Source organism: Triturus cristatus, chromosome 2_1 (genome assembly GCF_964204655.1).
Source record: "Triturus cristatus chromosome 2_1, aTriCri1.1, whole genome shotgun sequence".
Lineage (NCBI taxonomy): Eukaryota > Metazoa > Chordata > Amphibia > Caudata > Salamandridae > Triturus > Triturus cristatus.
The window spans coordinates 852,891,812-852,909,911 of NC_140581.1; the positions used below are offsets into that span (position 1 = coordinate 852,891,812).

At 47.4% G+C, this 18,100-nt stretch overlaps 1 protein-coding gene across 3 annotated transcripts in view; it reads right to left on the reverse strand.

The window, feature by feature from the left end:
• SMARCA2 (SWI/SNF related BAF chromatin remodeling complex subunit ATPase 2) overlaps positions 1-18,100 on the reverse strand; it is a 1,761,756-nt gene that overhangs the window by 971,358 nt on the left and 772,298 nt on the right. The window lies entirely within an intron of this gene.

Genomic DNA, 18,100 nt, shown 5'->3' on the forward strand with positions numbered 1-18,100 from the left:
GGTGATCTACACTCTGTCCCCTCTGCTTGCAGGTATCCTTCTTCTTGATTCCATCCTTGGAATCCACCGGACACACTTCACTGACTGCCTGTCAGCATCTTTTCTTCAGGCATCCATAGGAGTCGACGACGAAACCCGACGCAAGTTCACCCCTATGCACCCGCAGCCCGTGGGCTAGGTAACTTGAGTACTCCGGTGCTCACAAGGGTATTGACTATCCTAGTGTCTAGTTTCCAAGTCTCTAACTCCTAGTTCCTTCCGAAGTGTCCTAAAACTCTTAATTTCTAAATACTACTATTTCTATCGACTTTAACGCATTACGCGTGAGTGTTTCCACTCTGCACCCGAATCCCGTGGGCCTCCCACTGCCTAGCAACTGATAGGATAGTGTAGCCCCAGCGATTCCCTAGGCCTAGGCCTAACCTGTGTTCGTGACAGTGGTTCTTATACCCCTTACTTAGTATATGGTTTGCGTGGCCCCTAGGGCCTAACGGTATTACTTACCTATGTGACTTATGTATGCTTAAATAAGACTGTGTTGTAATTACCTCGAATCTCATAAAGAGTGCTGAGGGTATTTTGACTAGAATAAATACATTCTATTTTTATAATATATCTGTTGTGGTGTCCTTTCATTTGGTATTCAAGGGATTGCAAGTGGTATAACAGCTAGCTTCACATGCCATACAGAGTTTAGCCTAAGACTGCTATGGCCATGCTACCACTAGGATAGCTGGTCTATAAGGTTGACTTTACAACCAGTCACCATAAGGGTTGTTTGGACTGATACAAGGTGTACACTAGAACTAGTGACATCATATCAGGCCAACTTATCACATGCGTTACCGAAGGTAAGTAACTTGTTCATCTGAAATAAACACATTAGTTAGATTCCTCACCTTAGAATAGATACCCCAGCAATACCAACCCCGGTGGTGGGTCTGCGAACCAAGATCACACCAGAAAGTCCTGGAGAACAGAACGGCCAAAGAAGCCGTCTCTCCGGACTTGGCTCTCCAGGCAATAATGCTTGGTAAACGTGTGCAGCGAGGCCCACGTTGCTGCCTGACAAATGTCCTGTAAGGGGACTCCCCGACCCAGGGCAGTCGTCGTCGCCGTGGCCCGAGTGGAATGGGCCCTCAGCCCAACAGGAGGTTCCTTTTTAGCTAAGGAGTAACAAGCTTTGATGCACAAAACGACCCACCGAGAGATAGTCCGCTTGTGCACCGCCCGCCCCTTCTTAGCGCCCACGTAGCCAACGAAGAGTTGGTCATCCACCCGGAACTGTTTTGTGCGGTCCAGATAGGAGAGCGCACGTTTTGGGTCCAGACGGTGGAGCCGCTCTTCCTCTTTCGAGGGATGCGGACGAGGAAAGAAGGTGCGCAGCGTAACGGACTGCCCGTTGTGAAAGGAAGTCACAACCTAAGGAAGGAAGGAAGGAAGGGCGAGTGCGGAGCACAACCTTGTCCGGATGAATAGAAAGGAAAGGAGGCTTAAAAGAGAGAGCCTGGAGCTTACTCGCCCTTCTAGCAGAGGTGATGGCTACCAGGAAAGCAGTCTTTAGCGTCAAGAGACGAAGAGGACAATTATGAAGTGGCTCAAAGGGAGCGCACAGCAGCTATGTCAAAACAAGATTCAAATCCCACTGAGGCATTACGAAAGGGACAGGAGGAAACATATGAGTAATGCCCTTAAGGAATCGAGAAACAACAGAGGATTTGAAGAGAGAAGGCTGATCAGGAAGCCGAAGGAAGGCAGAGATAACAGAAAGATAACCTTTAAGAGTGCCCAGAGCAGAGCCCTGCTGGGCCAAAGAAAGAAGGAAGAGGAGAACCTCAGAAAGAGGGGCGGAAAGGGGATCCACAGGCTTTGCTGTGCACCATGCCACAAATTTGTTCCACCTACAGGCGTACACCGTTTTAGTGGAGGCCCGCCTGGCTGCCAGAATCACATCGCAGACTTCAGGAGGCAAGTCAAATGGCATCAACTGTCGCCGCTCAATCTCCACGCATAAAGGTGGAGACTGGACAGGTTCGGGTGGTGGACCGTCCCCTGCTGCTGCGACAGAAGGGCCTCCTGAAGAGGCAGTCGTATCGGGGGATCGATTGACAGACTGAGTAGCTCGGGATACCAGTACCTTTGTGCCCAATCCGAAGCCACAAAGATGACTTGGGCCCGGTCGTGCCTGATCTTCTTCAGCACTCTGGGCAGAAGTGGTATAGGCGGAAAGGCGTACAACAGACCGAAACTCCACTCGCGACGAAAAGCATCCCCGAGCGAGTGCCGCCTTGGAAACTCCAACGCGCAGAACTGCTGACATTGCGCGTTCTCTTCGGTGGCGAATAGATCTAACCAAGGCTCTCCCCACTGCAGAAAGAGAGCTTGCGCCACGTCCGAGTTCAGACGCCATTCGTGATCCATCATGCACCGGCGGCTGAGTTCGTCTGCTCTGGCGTTCAGAGAGCCCGACAGATGTTGAACCACCAGGGTGATGCCCTGATGTTCCAGCCATGTCCAGAGGCGCAGAGCCTCCTGACAAAGGGTCCAAGACCCCACCCCGCCCTGTTTGTTGCAATACCACATGGCGGTGGTGTTGTCCGTGAACACCTGCACCACACCTCCCCGGACAACGGGAAGGAATGCCTTCAGCGCAAGTCGGATCACTCTCAGCTCCAAAAGGTTGATATGGAGCCGAGACTCCGCCGGAGACCAGAGTCCTGTGATCTCCGCCTCCCCCATGTGGCCACCCCCAACCCAGGAGGGACGCATCCGTCACCACTACGTGCTCCGGTTGGGGTAGGGAGAGGGATCTGCCGCTGACCCAGTCGCGGTTCGTAAGCCACCACTGCAACTGCTTCGCAGCGCCGTCCGAGATCAAGACATGTTCGGACAGGTTGCACCGATGCTGAGCCTACTGAAATATCAGGTCCCACTGCAGAGCCCGCATTCGTCACCTGGCGTAATGCACTAATAGGATGCAGGAGGCCATCAGACCTAGAAGCCGCAGCACCAACCCGACCGAAACCCGGGATAGAGGCTGAAAAATGGTAATCAGAGCCTGAATATTCCAGACCCGCTGTTCCGGCGGATAGGCCCGGAACCGCACCGAGTCCTGAACCGCTCCGATTTAGAGGATCTTCTGGGAGGGACTCAGATGCGACTTTGGCACATTGACGGAGAACTCCAGAAAATGCAGGAGGTCGGCCGTAGTCTGGAGGTGGGAGACGACTTGCTGGGGCGAACCCGCCTTCAACAGCCAGTCGTCGAGATAGGGGAAGACTGGAACCCCTGATCTGCGCAGATGAGCTGCGACCACCGCCATCACTTTCATGAACACCCGAGGGGCACTGGTGAGGCCGAAGGGGAACACGGTGAACTGAAAATGCTCCTGACCCACTGTGAACCGCAGGTAACGCCGGTGGGCCGGCAGGACGGGGATGTGGAAATAAGCGTCCTGCAAGTCCAACGCTACCATCCAGTCTCCAGGGTCTAGGGCAGCCAGAACCTGAGCTAAGATGACCATCTTGAACTTCTCCTTCCGGAGGAAGGCGTTGACGCCTCTGAGGTCCAAGATAGGGCGTAGGCCCCCTTTGCCCTTCTTGGGAACCGGAAAGTAGTGGGAATAGCAACCACGGCCTACTTCTGGACCAGGAACGCGCTCGACGGCCCCTTTGGCCAAGAGGGCCGCAACTTCCTCCCGCAGAAGATTCAAGTGATCCCCCGACATACGGTGGTACTGCGGTGGCATGGCTGGAGGGGTCATCTCGAAGGGGAGGGAGTAGCCCCTTCGGACGATTTGCAGCACCCACCGAATTGATGGAACGCCAGTGGAGCAGGTGATGGCGAACTCTGCCGCCCACTGGCGTGGAATGGGCCCGAAAGCTCGGACTAGGAGGGCTTTGAGGCGGATGCTGCCGGGGTGGATGTGGACTGACCGGCACGTTGTCCCCCGGTACCGCCTCGGCGGAATCCACGTCTGCGACCGCGTGCAGGTTGAGTCTGCGGCCGGTGGCTAGGCAGACGTGAGGGGGCGCCCCTTCCTTGGCCACGAAAGTTTGCGGTCGCGGGGCCGAGAGGCCCAAGGACTTTGCCGTAGCCCAGGAGTCCTTGAAGCGCGCCAGCGCACTATCTGCCTTCTTGCCAAAAAAGCGAGCGCCATCAAAGGGCATATCCATGAGGGTACTTTGGACATCCCCCAAGAAAGACGTGGACCGCAGCCAGGCGTGGCGACGGAGCGCCACCGTGGTTGACATCGCCCTACCCAGCAAGAGCCTGGGCGAGCCGTGTCCGGGCCTCCTCCGGACACAGGGGCAGCACGTCCTCCACCATATCCCACAGAGAGTGGGAATAACGGTCCAAGAGGCAAGCGATATTCAAAGACCGCAGGCCCAAACTAAGGGAAGAGAACAGCTTCTTTCCGAACTGTTCCAGCCTCTTGGATTCCCGATCCGGAGGAGCAGACGGGAAGGAGGATTGGGAAGTAGAGGCCTGGATAACCAGACTCTCGGGCGTGGGGTGTTGGGACAGAAAACTGGGGTCGCCCGGAGCGTGGCGGTGGCGCCGGGCCATATTCCGATCCACAGGAGGTACTGTGGAGGGCTTGGACCAGGTGCCCTGCAGAATGTCCACTAGTGCCTCACTGAACTGCAGCAGAGGCTCCGAGGAGCTTGCTGACGGTTGAAGCACTTCAGTGAGGAGGTTAGTCCTCACGGCCACAGCAGGCGACTCCAGCCCAAGGGCGTCCCACTGAAAAAGCTGCACCTTCCTCCGAGGCCACAGTCGGAGGAGAGATGAAACCAGTGTCTGGGGAGGTGTCCAGACCACTGGCATCCCCCAGTTCATCTGCCCAGTCCTGTGATAAACGGGCCTGCCTGCCCATAGGGTCCTCAGACCCCTCCCAGTCGCCCCCGTCATCCGATTCCTGATAAACAGGGGGCATGATCAGAGCCGGTCGGTAGAAGAAATGTTCATCCATCGGCGCTGGATGCGGCGTCGGACGGCACCGGACTGAACCGGCGAACGGCGTCGTCCAGAGACGGCGGCAGACGTAGAACCGGTGTCGGCGCCGACAGAGGGGGCGTCGTGAGGTCCAGAGATCCAGGCCTGGATCCCTCGGGGACCTGCGGCGTCGGTACCGAAGTCGTCGACGGCGCCGGAGCCGCCGGCTCGCGAGGTCGCCCAGTCGAGTCCGCGGGGCCCGAAGGCGCGCCGGCAGGCGTTGACGGCAGAGCCAGGCCCCTCATGGCCGAGAGGAAGGCACTGATCTCCGCCGGAGTAGCGTCAGTCCCAGGGACCGGCGGGTATGGGGACGGACGCGGCTCCGATGGAGCCGCTGGGGTGGGACCACCCTGACCCTCGACCGAGTTGCGTGACCGGCGAGGGGAGTCCGAAGAGCGGTGTCGCCTCTTGGACTTCTTTGAGTGCTTCGACTTACCCGAAGACTTCGAGCCCGACGAGCGGTGATGGTGGCTGTGGCTCCGCGAACGGTCCTTCAACCTCCTCCTGGACCGGGGCCTTGAATGGCACGGAGCCGAGTGTCGAAGGTCGAGAAGCTTACGGAACCGCTCCCGCCTAGCCTTCGAGGTCAAGGCCTGACAGTCGAAACACGATTCCGCATCGTGGTCGGCCCCCAAACAGTAAAGGCACCAGCGATGGTGATCCGTCACCGACATCAGTCGGTGACAGGAGTCAAAGGCTTTAAACCCAGGCATCCTACCGGCACCAGAGTCGAGTCGACAGTAGACCAAAAAGAGTCAAAAAGTTTAGTCAAAAAATGACTAAGGGGTAAGCTCTTCCTGGATCGGCGCTGTTTGGCGCGGAAAAAAGAAGAACTTACGTCAGCGCGCGAGGGCAGCGTCTAAGTACTCCGACGACGTCATTCCGGCGCACGACGCCGACGACGGACGTGGAGCCGCAGACGACGCCTAGCGACGCGCAAGGGGTATTGCTGATGAAAAATCTTTCCGGATCCAGCCTGACGCCTGGGGATATTCTAAGGTGAGGAATCTAACTAACGTGTTTCTTTCAGATAAAATGGTTAACCCTCGAAAGTCAGTGTAAATATCGCTGTAACTGTAAACTTCAGATATAGAGTGAGATTAGCAGATATCCAAAGCAGAATATTGGATCCAAATTTCGAGTCTCAACGAGATTCCAGAGAGTTTGTAAATATTTTGAGCGATGAGAATTATGGCTCCTGAAATCCTTCGAAACTAATTACATCTAAGGGCACGCTCGCTTGCAGTCGGCGTCTGTTTAAAAACGATAACTGAGTGAGAGTCGTCATTCGATGCTGACTCTGCAAGCAAGCGTACCCTCCCACACTAGAAAGAGATCATCTATAAATCTTGTCCATGCAATGATGATGTTCCTCCATTCCTTGGCATGTTTGACCCGGAGCACCTGCTCCTCGAACCAGCCCTTATGTAAATAAGCATAGCTGGGGTGAAGCAGGTGACCATGGCCATTCCTCTCACCTGTTTGTATGCATCATTGCCATACATGAAAAAGTTGTTCTCCAGGCATAGCCTTCCCATCTCAACCAGCATCCCTGAGTGTTGATACAGTGCTATGGGTCGTTTGTTAAGGTAGTGCCTCATTGCTCGCCCATCCTCGTGAATGATGCTGGTGTATAGCGATGTGACGTCAAGCGTAATCAGGAGGAATGAATCCCTCCATATGATATTCTGAATCTTCCTCAGGAAGTCCTTCGTGTCCTGTATATCAGCCGGGAGTTCTTTAACAAACTCCTGTAAACAATGATCAAAAAATCTGGATGTGGGTTCGAAGAAGCTACCTATCGCTGTAATTAAAGGCCTTTCAAGGGGGACCTCTGCGTTCTTGTGAATTTTCGGGATGAGGTGTTACTGGGTTGTCTACCCCCAAGTATAGGTATTCTTCCTGTGAGACCATCCCTAAGCCACTCCATCTGGCTGGGTCTTTGTGGTACTTGTTCTTTACCTCTAACAGATTACCATGAGGAACTTTTTGATAGCATCTAGTATCTATTAACTGGAGCCTTGCTTCTTCATTATACATATTGTGAGGCCACAGTACCACGAAAATGCTACTTACCCAGTATGCATCTGTTCTTGGCATATAGAGCAGTAGAATCATATGCTTTAGCATAGATCGCCATCTAGTGTTGGGTCCGGATGTTTGCACTTTGTTTTTCATCAAAGAAGTCTTTCCAGTCACGAGGAAGGTGACTCCTCCTTTCGGTGATAGTGCGCATGGGCATCGACTCCATCCCCAGATTGTTTTGCCGTAAAGGGTGATGATGGAGTTAGTAAGAGTAAGGAAAGAGATGTCCATGTATAACGTATCTAAGTAAGATAACACTGCAACAGGTATAGGTACCCGGGAGGCGGGTGGGCGCATATGATTCTACAGCTCTATATGCCAAGAACAGATTAATACTGGGTAAGTAGCATTTTTCTTTAATCTCATGAAATCATGGGAATGACGCATGTTTTTTACCAACCTGTGGAGTTCTGTTCTCATATTCCTTACACCAGTGAATGCAATATGCACTGAATTGTGCCATGATTCAAGGCACCATGTTCTCCATGAACTATATATATATATGTAGCATAGACTATACAGCCGTTATTTCCCTAGCGGTGGCTAACCTGTATCTGTTGCAGTGGTTTGAAATAGTGTTCTTAAAACTGCCTGGCCCACACTAACTTGTTGATTTGCTAACATATCTACACCATAGTGCTTTGTTAATGTGTGTGGTGTAGACCATGTTGCAGCCTTACAGATGTCATCTAAGGGTATGTTCCCTAAGAATGCCATAGAAGCCCCTTGTTTGCGTGTAGATTGCGCCCTAGGGGTAATTGTTAATGTGCGCTTAGCTTTAATGTAGAATATTTGGATGCATTTAACTATCCACCGTGCAATACCTGCTTTTGATATGGGATTGCCTTTATGTGGTAGTGAAAAAGCAACAAAGAGTTGTTTAGTTTTCCTAAACGATTTAGTTCTCTTGATGTAATATAGTATGGCTCTTTTAACATTTAATGTGTGAAGAGCACGTTCTGCCACTGAGTCTGGTTGAGGGAAAAACACAGGTAACTCAACAGACTGGTTTAGATGAAATGGAGAAACGACTTTAGATAAAAATTGGGGGTTAGTCCTAAGAACGACTATTTTGGTGAATTTGTAAAAATGGTTCTTGTATAGTTAACGCCTGGAGCTCACCTACTCTCCTAAGAGATGTGATGGCTATAAGGAAGGCTACCTTACAGGTGAGAAATTGTATTTCACATTTGTGCCATGGCTCAAAGGGTGGACTCATGAATCTTGTAAAGACTATATTAAGATTCCACACTGGAGAGGGTGGAAGTCTAGGAGGAATGATTCTTTTGAGTCCTTCCATGAAGGCTTTGATAGCAGGAACTCAATACAAAGACAAGTGTTTTGAAGGAACGCAGCTATTGCAGCAAGGTGTAAGCATATAGATGTAATGCTAAGTTAGAACGTTGTAGGTGTAACAGGTAGCAAATGATGTTTGGATGGAAGCATCCAGTGGATTGATTTTGTTGTTTGTACAGTAAATTACAAATCTTTTCCACATTGCCGCATAGCATGCTCTTGTGGTAGGGCGCCTAGCCTCTTAATGACGTTCATGCAGTCTGGCGGAAGATTAAGGTAGCCAAACTCTATGACTTCAGGTGCCAAATGGCAAGGTTGAGTTGACTGGGGTCTGGATGCCCTTATCTCTCCATGGTTCTGAGCGAGAAGCTTGAGGGAGAGGTGTAGTTTTTGGTGAGGAACTACTGATAGTTCAAACAGAGTTGCGAACCATGGTTGTCGAGCCCATGTGGGAGCAACTAGGATCATTGTTAGGGAATGTTGTTTGAGCTTCCAAACCACTAATGGAATTAGCAGCAGAGGTGGATAAGCGTACGCAAATTTCCCTGACCAATTCATCCATAGTGCATTGCCTTTGGACACAATGGGTGAGGATACCTGGACGCGAAGGTTGGGCATTTTCCATTGAGGTATGTGGTGAAGAGATCGATTTCTGAGTAGCCCCACATTTGGAAGAATAGGAGGAGAACTTGAGGATGTAGTTCCCATTCGTGGATCTGTTGTCTGTGACGACTGAGCAGATCTGCAATCTGGTTGTTTACTCATGGGAGGTGTTCTGCAAGGAGATATATGTTTTGAGGTATGGCCCATCTCCATATGCTTTGAGCTAGTTGCGAAAGCTGTAGAGTGTGTCCCCCCCCTGTTTTTGTATGTACTATATTGCTGTCATGTTGGCCGTACAAACCAGGACAGCTTTGCCTACTAGATGCAATTGAACAGATTTCAATGATAGAAAAACTGCAAGTAGCTCCAGATGGTTTATGTGGAGTTGTTTTTGTTGTAGGGTACAAATGCCCTGAATGGTATGCTCTTGAAGATGAGCTCCCAACCAGTGAGCGATGCGTCTGCTGTAAGCATGATCTGTGGAACCGGGTCGACGAATGGCCACCCTTTGGAAAGGTTTTGTGTATTCCACCACTGCAGAGAGCGATGGGTGCGGCCATCAACCAACACTAGATCTGTTAACTGACCTTGAGCCTGGTTCCACTGACGTGCTAAGCATTCCTGTAGGGAACGCATTTGAAGTCTTCTGAAAGGAACAAGTAGAATGCAAGAAGCCATCATGCCGATTAATTGCATGAACACTCGAGCTGGTAGTGAGTGTTGGGGCTGGAATTGTGATATCAGATTTTCCATGTTGTGTATCCTGACTGGATTGTGGTATTCTTTGCAAGTGTCTATTGTGGCTCCTAGGTACACTTTTGTGTTGGACGGATGGAGGTGAGACTTGGTGAGGTTTACAGTGAATCCCAAGTCGTGAAGCAGCTGAACTGTTTTGTGATTGGCTAATAAAAGCCAAATCACAATGAAGCAGCATAAACCACAGTCGTCCAGGTAAGGGAAGACGTGAATATGTTGTCTTCTTAAATGAGCTGCGACTACTGCCAAGCACTTGGTGAAGATTCTGGGTGCTGTAGTTACCCCGAATGGGAGAACTTTGAACTGATAATGTTTTCCGTCCACCACGAACCTGAGATATTTTCTGTGAGCTGGGTGAATGGGAATATGGAAGTAGGTGTCTTTTAAATCTAGGTTGGATAAAAAGTTGTCTTGCTGAAGCAATGGGAGCACCTGTTTGAGGGTGACCATGTGTAAGTGGTCTGACTGAATGAAGAGATTTAGCTGTCTGAGGTATAGTATAGGCCTGAGAAAGCAGTCCTTTTTTGGAAGTAATAAATACAGGGAGTACACTTCGGTCCCTTGATGTTGTAAAGGGACTGGTTCTATTGCATGTTTTTGTAACAGAGAGAGAACCTCTTGTTTTAAGAGGGTGAGATGTTCCAGTGACATTGCACGTTCTCTTGGAGGAATAGTTGGGGGAGTGCCGGTAAGTTCGAGGTAGTAACCATATTGGATAATTTGTATTACCCACTTGTCTGAGGTTATTGACTCCCAGACAGGTGTGAACTGTGAGAGACGTCCCCGACAAGGGTGGAGTGATCGGGGGGTAGCCACTGTTTGTTGGCAGGGGAAGTGCGGGTGGAGTTACCACTGCCTCTTCCCTTATTATTTCCTCTGTAACCTCCTCGAAAATAACCTCTGGAGGAGGTAGGTTGGTTATTACCCCTATAAGAGGAGGAGGGATTCTCTGAGGACACTGTTTTTGAGCCAACCCCTGTAAAAGAAGTGGTGTGAGGAACCCCAATTATAGGGTAATTGTAAGGCCCCCATGGATTTTGCAGTTTCCATGTCTTTTTTAAATTTTTCTAGGGAAGTTTCGTCAGCTGGCCTGAAAAGGTGTTCCTTATCAAAAGGTTGATTAAGTATGGAGTACTGTACCTCCTGCTTGAATCCAGAGGTACCAAGCATGTCTGCGCAATAGTATGCTAGTGTTGATGGCATGAGATGCTGTGTCTGCCGCTTCTAGTGCGCATTTGATGGAAGTATTAGTAATGAGTTTACCCTCCTGAATGAGGTCATTTGCTTTGGCTTTAAACTGATCTTGCAAATGTTGCATGAGTTTTTCCAACTCCTCATAGTGAGCCCTGTCGTAGCGTGCTAAAAGAGCCTGAAAACTGGGGATACGCCAATGGTTAGCCGCCTGTGAAGCCACTCTTTTGCCTGAGGCATCAATGAGTTTAGACTCCTTATCAGGAGGAGGGGCGTCGCCTGTGGTTTGAGAGTTAGCTCTTGCGAGCGTTCGATACTACAAGAGAGTCTAAAGGCAAATGACCTTTAATATATACAGGGTCTGTAGGAGCGGGCTTGTATTTCTTATCTACTCTAGGTGGGAGTATTCTGGATCAAACAGGGTCTTTGAATACCTCATCAGTGTGTTTTAACATGCCTTTCAGCATTGGTAGAGTATTAGTTGACCTTTGTGAGTGCAAAGTAAACAGTTGGCTACCCGAGCAAACAGCACACAAATAAGAGCTAGAAAATAAAGTCCAAATTTCAGTCCCGGATATATTCTTCTTGTTTTTATTCCAAGTTTGCAAGATAACATTCCATGATATCCATCTTCTTAAGAGAGTAGGTTCAAGTCCTCACGAGTACTCTTTGCCTTACGGGCTTGAAGCCCGTATCAGGATGGGTGGCTGATAGTGACCACTTTTTGTTTGCAATATTGACTTTGGAAACAAACGCTCCTGTCAGATGAGTGGCTACAGCTTAAGATTTTAGGAACTCAAAAAAAGCCTTCTGACGTAATTTTGAAATATGAGACACTTTTGAACTTTTGCGTTTTGCCCTGATGAAGCCCATGGCTTACAGCCGGATGGACGAAACACGTGTTGGCATGGTCTGTGGCTTGAACCAACTCTGTTAAGAAGATGGATATCTTGCAAACTTGGAATAAAAACAAGAAGAATATATCCGGGACTGCAATTTGGACTTTATTTTGTAGCTCTTATTTGTGTGCTGTTTGCTCAGGTAGCCAACTGTTAACTTTGTATCCTAGGTGGGCCTTTGCCTACAATTTACAACGCGGGGTGGTCGTTGTATGGTGACCCTTCAGCATCAGCATTGAAAAGGACCATTTTTGCCGTTACTCTAATCACTTCCCTGCGCAGATTTCCCCTACTAACTGCTTTGTTGTTGCTTAAATGACCTTTGTGAGTGCATTAGTGTCTCAACAAGGAAATCTTCTAGAGGGTCTGAATGAAGCTCCACCCTGTGATACTGTGCAGCCCTGTTGATAATTTGAAAATAGCCAATGTTGTCATCCAGTGGGGAGGGTCTGGAGGGATAGAGGTTGGGGTCATTGTCATGATCCGGTTCCTTATTATAATTCTCCCAGGGATCAGTGTCTTGTGGTATGTCCTGATCTAGTGATATATCCTTCTCTTCATCCCCATCATCTTCATCTTCATTCTGTCGGTCAGGTGGTGAATTTGATGGTGTAATGAGTAAATTGGGGTTGAGGGGTTTAGAGGGAGTTATGTAAGAGGGAGAAGGGTTAGTACCCATGTCCTTTTTCTTCAGAGGCATTTGCGTCTCCTATGAAAGATCAAGCTTCCGTTTTTTAGGAAGAGTGGCCAGGAGGTGTCCAGTTTTAGGATCAATACTTAGTCTCTTTTGTTTTGCATCCAAAGGTGGGTCTTCGGACCGAGGCTCTTTGGATGGAGTATCTTTGTCTTTAGGAACGGACTTCGGCGTCGAAGATTTGGGCTGAGAGTCTTTGGGCGTGGAATGTTTTGAGTCAGAGTGCTTTTTAGGCGGTTTGGGCTCAGCAGCTTTTGGAGTTCTAGGTTTTGCCTCTGAACTTTTTCGGCGCAGAGGATCTTGGCTCCGAGCCTTCAGATGTGGATGATTTCGGTTTAGAAGGTTTCGGTTTCAAGGATTGTGGCTCTGAAGCTTTAGATTTGGAAGATTTCGGTTCCGAATCTTTAGACTTGGAGGTTTCGGCTTGGATGCCTTCGGTGTCGAAGGTGTCTGCGGTGCGGAGACTGGCAAGTGCTTCGGCTTATGTTTTGGTGCCGAGGGTGTTGGTTCGGCACCCGAATGGGGCTAGCTTTAGCCCGAGCCGGGAGGTTTGTGTTTCGGTTTCATTGCCAGGCGGGGTATCTGGAACATTTTCTCGGTGCCGACCGGAGCCCGAGGGCGAAGGTGAGACCGGAGCCTTAGTTTTTGATTGAGGGGGCACATGGGGATCTGTACTCACTGTACGTTGACCCAGAGTGATGTTCTCTACTTGCATGTTGGAGTCGGCTTCAGATACGAAGACCAGTTCTTTGTCCTCGGCTTCTGCAGCTGGACGATCTGAATCTTCTCCGAAGATGTCCAGTATAGAGCCGCTACCGGGTTGCATCTCGTGGCATGGAGCACGACGATCACGAATGGTCTTTTTCGATCGGAACGATCGACACGCTTCACAGTCCTTTTCGCCGTGTTCCGGGGATAAGCAGAGGTTGAAAACCTCGTGCAAATCAGTGCGTGCAAATTTAGCATGACACCCGGGACATAGTTTGAATGGAGTCCGTTCCATCGTCTGCTGGCGTGGTCGGCACGGGTAGGCCTGCCATGAAGTTCCCGATCGAAGGTTTTTCAGTTGAACGATACGTGTCGAATGGGAAACCACGATCAAAGAAAATACCGTAGAGGGTAGAGGATTGCGCGTCAAAGGTGTTCGAGAATGATACCGAACCGGAGCGCAGCAAATACACATCCGAACCCGATGGCGGAAAAAAACTATTGGGGATGGAGTCGATGCCCATGCGCACTATCACCGAAAGGAGGAGTCACCTACCTCTTGACTGGAAAGACTTCTTCGAATAAAAACAAAGTCCAAACATCCGGACCCAACACTAGAGGGCGATCTATGCTAAAGCATATGATCTACAGCTTATATGTAAGGCTCCCGGTTTTCCGTTTTTACGGATTTTTACAGATAAATACAGACAGAAAACAATATGTTTTCTGTCTGCATTTATTTTTAAAAGTGGATAAATACAGAAAATTGTGCTTCTTTTAAGTGAATCTCCATGCTTTCTTTCATGAATTATAGGCCAGCCGCTGAGCAGATAGACAGCATGGGAAATTAAAAAACAGGATGAAATTTCTTTAAATAACGTAATATGTTAACATACATTTATGGTATAATGCTAATATATACCAGTGGATGTATTATGTAATATTTGGCAGCTAAAATAGCTAAAACACGACAGACATCAAAGTATGAGAGCAAGTGTATCAGTTAAATAGATATGGAAATTTACAGTTTTACAAATTCATTTATACGCAAAACACAAAATAAATATGGATAAATACAGATAAAATGGCCACAAAATAAATATGGATAAATACAGACGGAAATAGCCAAATAATAAAAACCATAAAACCGGGAGCCCTACTTATATGCCTCGAACATGAAATTTCAGAAGGAACGCAAGATACAGCTGTCATCTTGGATACGGTTCTGAATAAGCCGCACACAGACCCTGGCTTGCCGATTAGTTTTCTCCTACATTACAGAGACAAAGTGGACTCTAGCTGAGTTGAATACTCATCAAGAATCTGTGGTCTCAATGTCAGCTGGATCCTTGAAAGGCAGACGTCGGGAGCTGTCAAAGCGCATTTTGCTATTTATTCAGCATCTTTGAAACAAAGGGGAAAACAAAAGCAAGAGGGGAGAAAACATTAAAGAGAATAAAAAGAGAATGAAGATGTAAAAACTTGATCTTTCCTTAAAGACCTTTGTTCTCAAAATGGAGAATGTTAAACCAAGAATTAGTTAAAAGAAATTGCTTGAGCAGTTTTATAGGGAACATTTACAGCTAGCTGAGAACGTAAACCTGTAAATATTTGTTTTTGAGAGGGAATAATAAGAGTTCTCTGAGTTGTGAAGAAAGAAACCAAACGCGCAACGACCAAAGTATGTGCTCCTGAGGGTTGAGAAGTAAAATATATGAAAAATGTGATAAATGCTTCTGTAATTGGAAATACGTACTGGTAATTAACACTTTTTTAATGTATCATTCCATTTATAGAATTAGGTGTTATCAAAGCTGAGTTTCTGTACAGAAGAAAAGTTGAAGATACAAAAGACAAACACTTGAAGATAAATGTGGAAGCATTAACTGAGAACCTATTTCTCTCCCCCTCCCTGCCTATTTTACTTCCTTTGTCAAGATTCATTGGTAGAGTTTGGGAGGGATTCACATCGTCCCTGCAGCAAGTGGGCCAGAAACAGGTTAGTGCTATGACAGAACGGAGAAAAACTAAAACCACCATGCTGGCGCACAACTATGTGCAACCATTTAAGATGGTTAAACGCTCTTCGTGATCAATTGAACTACTTACCTACGGAAAGGCCCTTTCTCATGGAGACTAACACAGATTCCTCTCCTTTTGAATGTTCCCCAGACATCAGACTGGATCAGAAAAGTTTTTCAGTAGTACCTCTGCGCAACGGTAGATGGCGCCATACAGCACCGCACTGACGCTGTTGTGCCCCGGAAATGAAGTGCAGGACCCATTTCCAAATGATGTCAGTTGCTTTTGAGGCTGTCTATAACCCCCAGACGCAGAGCCCCAGCAGCAAATTTGCTTTAACTACTGACAGATTTGTAGATTTGGGATTTTATTTATGAGTAGCACCAGATTCACAAAATAGGGAGGGTCGGTGAGGACTGATAGAGACTATCAGAAAGAGTGTTACCAAAGTTGAGTAACATGTTCTTCTAATAGAGACTTCTGACTGCAGATTCCTCACCTTTTGAATAGATACCAGAACAGTATCTATTAGGAGGTAGGTTTGTGAATTGGCTCAAACCAATAAGTCATGCAGGACAGAGCATAGCTAATGCCACTCTTGCAGAGCTTGGCTGTCCAGATAATAGTGATTCGTGAACATATGAAGCGACACCCACCTAGCTGTCTGGCAGATGTCCAGAACAGGAACTCCACATTCCAACAAAGAGCAGCAGTTTTGGCCCAGCCAGAATGAGTGCATAGACCTTCTGGTGGGTGGTTTTCAGCCAGTGTAGCAGATCTCGATGAAAAGTACGATTCAATGGGAGATTGTCCACTAGTGCACACCTTGCCTGTTTTTCATCCTAGAGAACCCCACAAAGAGGTGATTGTACACCTGGTGTTCTTTGGTATGATTCACGTAAACATTCAGCACTCTTTTGGGGTCCAATCAATTGAGTCTCTGCACCTCTTTAGACGGGTCAGATGGAGCATAGACCACCGGCAGGTTTGATGGTTGGTGGATGAGAACCGGCATCACAACTTTAGTTAAGAAGGATGCTTGAGTGTGCAGAAGCCGGTTGTCTGAGCAGAAGGTGTTATAACATATAGACAGATAGAGCCTGCATCTCGCCAATGTTATGGCAACAAGGAACCCACCTAGAAGGATAGAAGATGCAAAGGACCGCTATGAAGTGGCTTAAAAGGAGTGCATATCAAAAATGTGAGGAGCAAGATAAATTCCACAGAAGCACGGCGAAAGGAGAGGGAGGAAACAGGATTTCTTAATTTTGGTGGAACATACATACCAGATTATGCACAACGAATTAGGCTTGTAAGATTTGATTTGGCCTAAATTTTCTAATAAACATTGGACTTCTGAACATACGGATACCCTTCAGAATTTACAGGCCGACATGCTTGAATCTAAACACTTACATACTTGTAAATTTGTACTTGCGGGCCAACCGACATGCTGGTGATGTAATTGTATGGATGGTTCTTATATGCACGTTTTTCATTGTGCTAAAGGAATGGATTTCTGGAAGTCTGCATAGTTTAAAAATAATGATTAAAAAGATTTTCTAAACTTTTTCATTACAAAAGATATTTTTGGGAGGGTTACATGATACTTGGTTACATGATCACCTTCTTGGAAATCTGACAGACTTGATGATTGCTATACAGGTGACTGCAACCAACTTCAAACAAAGGATAATATATCAATTAAACAATGGTGAAACTTAATGTGCTACAATCATAGGTTAGACTCGTATCACCTTCATGCAACTTCACTCGCAATTGAATGTGACAGACTGTGGTCTCCTGTTAGTAAATTATATCATACAGACTTCCCATAGAGTTCATCATATTTTTTCTACATGTGTACTTTCAATATATTGATTTTTGCCATTTTACACTGTTCTGGTCATATTTGCTACAACTCTTATAAATTTTGGATACTATCTTTGTTATTACGATATCTATTTCACGGTCATAAGAATTCAATATATTTTTTTCTCCCCCTTCTTTCTTAATTTGCCTACTGTTGTGTTAATTTATAAACCTCCCTTAACAGGGCCAATGATTTGGTGCTCACCTGTTTTTATTTTAATTTTGTTACATAACCATTGATGTATATTGCACCTGGTTACGATAGATAGAAGTAACATTAGGAACAATTAAACATGGTTGAGTTGTTTTTGTTTTTCACCATTCTAATAAGGCTTATAACAATGATGTGTCTCATCTGTCTAATAATCGCAGTTCATGTTTAACTTACAAGGATAAGATCTTGTCAATGAACATTTGAAAATGTATCATCGGCTCTTCTCTTTGTGAAACCTTGGGCATCCAAAAGTAACTAACGAAAGGGTTAGAGCGGTTTCCATGAATTCCTTAGGAATAAGAGTGGTCATGTTCGAGGTTGGCAACAGCATCTTTAACTCTGAAGGTTCAGGAGTTTAGATGCAGTACTGTGAGCTAGCTGAAGCAACATTTACTGATGATATAACAAGATTCAGTCTCTATATTATGACATTTTGTTGATCTAATACACAGTTTCCATATTTGAGGGAACCGTATAACACCACAGCACAGTCACTGTCTGAATCCATACCAAACAAGGAAAGCAACATATGCGTTCTTCCTTGTGGAGGCGGTAAGTCAAGCAAGGGGTTGGTGGGCAGGTTTGGTGCCGCTACAGAAATATAGTATGGCCTTGGTCAGTGTTGTAGCAGTGCTGACTAAGAGCACAATCGGTACCTCATCCTCCGGCATCAGAGTCAGCATTCGTGTTGAGGCTCCTGGAACAGGTGTGGAGAGTGGTGCCAGAGGCGTAGTGCAGGTGCTGGGGAAAGCCTAATGGTGG